We start from the raw sequence: 5,309 nt of genomic DNA, 5'->3' as shown, positions 1-5,309 counted from the left end.
GGCAAAATGCTCAAAGTCCTCATCATCCTTTGTCTTGGATGGTTTAGGAGGAAAGGGCATGGGTTTCTAAACCCATGGTTCTCTTTCTCTACCATGCTTCCTAGCAACAAAATCTCTCTTATCATAACGTTGGTTTCTTGATTGTGGGTTATCAAGACCAACTGCAGGTTCAATTTCTATATCATTGTTATTACTAGGTTGAGCATCTACATGAACATCATTATTAGCATTGTCATCGGGTTCATGTTCATCTCCAGATTGTGTTTCAGCATCAGAGATAGAAGTATTATTAGGATTCTCAGGTGTTTCTACATTAGGTTCACTAGAAGCATGCACAGTCCTATTATTTTTCTTTTTCTTCTTCTTAGAAGAACTAGGAGCATCTAGATTATTATTCTGAGAATCTTGTTTAATTCTCTTAGGGTGGCCTTCAGGATACAAAGGTTCCTGAGTCATTTTACCAGTTCTAGTAGCCACTCTAACATCAAAGTCATGTTTATTATTTAGTTCAACTAGCAATTCATTCTGAGCTTTAAGTACTTGTTCAGCTTGAGTAGCAACCATAGAAGCATGTTTACTAGTGAGCTTCAGTTCACCTTTAACTCTAGCCACATAAGCATTCAAGCGTCCTATCATATAAGCATTATTCTTTAATTGTCTACTAACATAATCATTGAAATTTGCTTGTCTATCCATGAAATCATCAAATTCATCTAAGCATGGACTATGAAATTTAGTAGACGGAATTTCATCTTTATCATATCTATAGAGAGAATTTACCTTTACCACCTGTGTCGGGTTATCAAGACAATGTGGTTCTTCAAAGGCGGTATATTAAGACCATGTATTTCTTCAATAGGAGGTAAATTCTTAATGTCTTCAGCTTTAATACCTTTCTCTTTCATTGATTTCTTTGCCTCTTGCATATCTTCAGGACTGAGAAATAGACCTCTCTTCTTCGGAGTAGGTTTAGGAATAGGCTCAGGAGTTGGCTCAATTGGTTCAGGAGTTGGCTCAGAAATGGGCTCAGGAAGAGTCCAATTATTTTCATTAGTCAACATATTGTTCAACAATAATTCAGCTTCATCGTCTGTTCTTTCCCTGAAAACACAACCAGCACAACTATCCAAGTGGTCCTTGGAAACATCAGTTAGTCCATTATAGAAGATATCAAGTATTTCATTTGTCTTAAGTGGATGATCAGGCAAAGCATTAAGGAAACGGAGAAGCCTCCCCCAAGCTTGTGGGAGACTCTGTTCTTCGATTTGCACAAAAGTTATATATTTCCTGCAAGGCATCTTGTTTCTTATGAGCAGGAAAATATTTAGCAAAGAAGTAATAAATCATATCCTGGGGACTACGCACACAACCAGGATCAAGAGAATTAAACCAAGTCTTAGCATCACCCTTTAATGAGAATGGAAATATCTTAAGTATATAATAATAGCGAGACGTCTCATCATTAGTAAACAGGGTGGCTATATCATTTAACTTGGTAAGATGTGCCACAACAGTTTCAGATTCAGTGCCATAGAAAGGATCGGATTCAACTAAAGTAATAATCTTAGGATCAACAGAGAATTCATATTCCTTATTAGTAACAAAAATAGGTGAAGTGGCAAAAGCAAGGTCATGTTTCATTCTAGCATTTAGGGTCTTTGGTTTCAGCTTAGCTAACAATTTCTTAAGATCTGATCTATCATTGCAAGCAAGAAAATCGCTAGCAGTTTCTTCATCCATAACATAACCCTCAGGAACAACAGGCAATTCATAATTAGGAGGAGAACCTTCATCATCACTTTCATCAATAATTTCATTCTCCATAGCCTTAGTAAGTTGTTCATCAAGAAATTAACCTAATGGCACAGTAGTATCAAGCATAGAAGTAGTTTCATCATAAGTATCATGCATAGCAGAAGTAGCATCATCAATAACATGTGACATATCGGAATTCTTAGCAGTAGCAGGTTTAGGTGTCACAAACTTATTCATAACAGAAGGAGAATCTAGTGCAGAGCTAGATGGCAGTTCCTTACCTCCCCTCGTAGTTGAGGGATAAATTTTAGTTCTTTGATCTTTCAATTTCTTCATAGTGATCAGCAGATATAAATCCCAAGTGACTCAGAGAATAGAGCTATGCTCCCCGGCAACGGCGCCAGAAATTAGTCTTGATAACCCACAAGTGTAGGGGATCGCAACAGCTTTCGAGGGTAGAGTATTCAACCCAAATTTATTGATTCGACACAAGGGGAGCCAAAGAATATTCTTGAGTATTAGCAGTTGAGTTGTCAATTCAACCACACCTGGATAACTTAGTATCTGTAGCAAGGTATTTAGTAGCAAAGTAATATGATAGTAATGGTAACGATAGCAAAAGTAATATTTTTGGGTTTTGTAGTGATTGTAACAATAGCAACGGAAAAGTAAATAAGCGAAGCACAGTATATGAAAAGCTCGTAGGCAATGGATCAGTGATGGATAATTATGTCAGATGTGATTTCTCTTGTAATAGCTATAACATAGGGTGACACAAAACTAGCTCCAATTCATAAATGTAATGTAGGCATGTATTCCGAATATAGTCACACGTGCTTATGGAAAAGAACTTGCATGACATCTTTTGTCCTACCCTCCCGTGGCAGCGGGGTCCTAGTGGAAACTAAGGGATATTAAGGCCTCCTTTTAATAGAGAACCGGACCAAAGCATTAACACATGGTGAATACATGAACTCCTCAAACTACGGTCATCACCGAGAAGTATCCCGATTATTGTCACTTCGGGGTTGTCGGATCATAACACATAATAGGTGACTATAGAGTTGCAAGATAGGATCAAGAACACACATATATTCATGAAAACATAATAGATTCAGATCTGAAATCATGGCACTCAGGCCATAGTGACAAGCATTAAGCATAGCAAAGTCATAACAACATCAATCTCAGTACATAGTGGATACTAGGGATCAAACCCTAACAAAACTAACTTGATTACATGATAAATCTCATCCAACCCATCACCGTCCAGCAAGCCTACGATGGAATTACTCACGCACGGCGGTGAGCATCATGAAATTGGTGATGGAGGATGGTTGATGATGACGATGGTGACGAATCCCCCTCTCCGGAGCCCCGAACGGACTCCAGATCAGCCCTCCCAAGAGATATTAGGGCTTGGCGGCGGTTCCGTATCGTAAAAAACGACGAAACTTCCTCTCTGATTTTTTTCTCCGCGAGACAGAATATATGGAGTTGGAGTTGAGGTTGGCGGAGCTGCAGGGGCCCACGAGATAGGGGGCGCGCCCAGAGTGGGTGGGCGCGCCCCCCACCCTCGTGGACAGGGTGTGGGCCCCCTGGTCTTCATCTTTTGCCAGTATTTGTTATATTTTCTGAAACTTGTCTCCGAGGATTTCCAGGTCATTCCGAGAACTTTTGTTTTCTAAACATGAAACAACATCATGGCAATTCTGCTGAAAACAGCGTCAGTCCGGGTTAGTTTCATTCAAATCATGCAAGTTAGAGTCCAAAACAAGGGCAAAAGTGTTTGGAAAAGTAGATACGTTGGAGACGTATCACCGCCCACCATGCCCAGCCGCCCCCTGTGAGCACCAGCCTCCTCCCGCGCCCCTCTCCGGCCCCACCGGTGCCGGCGCCGGCCCCTGCGCCGTGCCCCTCCGCCCCTGCGCCGTGCCACAATTAGGTTTTTAGATGTTTTATGATGTTTTTAGATGCTATTTTCAGATGTTTTTACATGTTTTTTAGATTATGTTTAGTTTAGTTTTAAGATTAGGAAAATTTCAGATGTGTAGTTATATTTATTTATATGTGTAGTTAATTTAGATGTTGTAATTTGTTCATAAAAATTATGCACTTTTGTATAGAAACTTTATTTTTTTTTCATATGTACGGAGTGAAAACGAAAACAAACATATAAGAAAAAACAAAGGAAAAAATGAAGGAAAAGAAAACCGCACGGCTCGGCCACCACCGCATTTTCATAAAGTGTTTCCACCGCATTTACATGAGGGGGACGTCGGGAAAAATAAGAAGAGGAAGAAGAAGAAAAAAAGAGGAGAAGAAGAAGGAATAGAGGAGTGGAAGACTTTTTTCTTCTACTCCTCTATTCCTTCTTCTTGTCCTATTTTTTTCTACTTCTTTTTTATCGCGAACTAGGGCAGAGGGTCGAGGGTCACCCTCTCCACCGTGATAACTTATACCACGGGAGCACGCCCCGGCCCTCTCGCGTGACCAAAACTCTCGAGGACACCCAAACCCTAGAAAAAAACGATGTCGGTCTCCTACCCCCTCCCGCCGCGCCCCTACCTGACAAAATCTCTCGAGGCCACTCAAATTTACCAAGTTAAAAGAGCGTTGTCATCGAGGCTACCCCAAACCCTTGAAGCATTGTCGAGGCCACCCCAAACCCTTGAAGCATTGCCGGAGCCACCCCAAACCCTAGAGAAGCAGCATCGAGGCCACTAATATGATTCCTTATTGTGATTAGCTAGCTAGTTCTACGTTTGCCACTAATATATCAATTTGTCATGTTTGAATAAAAATTGCCATGTTGTAAATATTTGCAGAAACTATGGAGCACCCCCGAGACGAAGCAATAGAAGCGATGTTGGGGGACATAATCTCAAAAGGAAGTGATGTCGTCTTGTCGTTTCTCAACAACATCGATGGTCTGGAAGGACAGGGTGAAGAAGAAGGCTATGATTATGATGGCTCCGGTGACCCAATGCCGGTACAAGAAGGAGACCATGATGATGGCTCCGGTGACCCAATGCTGGTACAAGAAGGAGACCGTGATGACAGCTCCGGTGACTGAACTGAGTCCGGCCAGGTATATATATTAGTTAAGCCTGTGTTGACTAGCTAATTGATGCACACATTGTTTTCGTATGTACACATATTAATTAACTCTCATCTTTCTTCTTTTTTCTAGCCCTCCGGATCGAGCACAACTTTGGTAAAGAGAAGAGGACCAAAGAAAAAGTTGCGCTCGGATGAAAGGTTTGAGATCACAGCAATCGTGCGCGATGGCAAGCCGATTGAACCCATCTGGACAAAGGAAGCATTTGCTTATCAGTAAGGGGTTCTTGTTAGGGACAAGATCCCGATCAGTATCCACCAATGGTTAAAGCCTAAGAATGAAGACCCTGAGGTGTCTTATGCCTCCGATATGCAGAAAGATGATCTTTGGACAATGCTTAAGGCAAATTTCACCCTACCGCTATAGGAGGATCCGAAGAAGCCAGTTAAAGAGCAATTGATCAAGTCTCATGCTCTTAAGAAGATGGCAGAAC

This window comes from Triticum aestivum, chromosome 4B, assembly GCF_018294505.1.
Source record: "Triticum aestivum cultivar Chinese Spring chromosome 4B, IWGSC CS RefSeq v2.1, whole genome shotgun sequence".
NCBI classification, from domain to species: domain Eukaryota; kingdom Viridiplantae; phylum Streptophyta; class Magnoliopsida; order Poales; family Poaceae; genus Triticum; species Triticum aestivum.
This window is presented reverse-complemented; position numbering follows the sequence as displayed.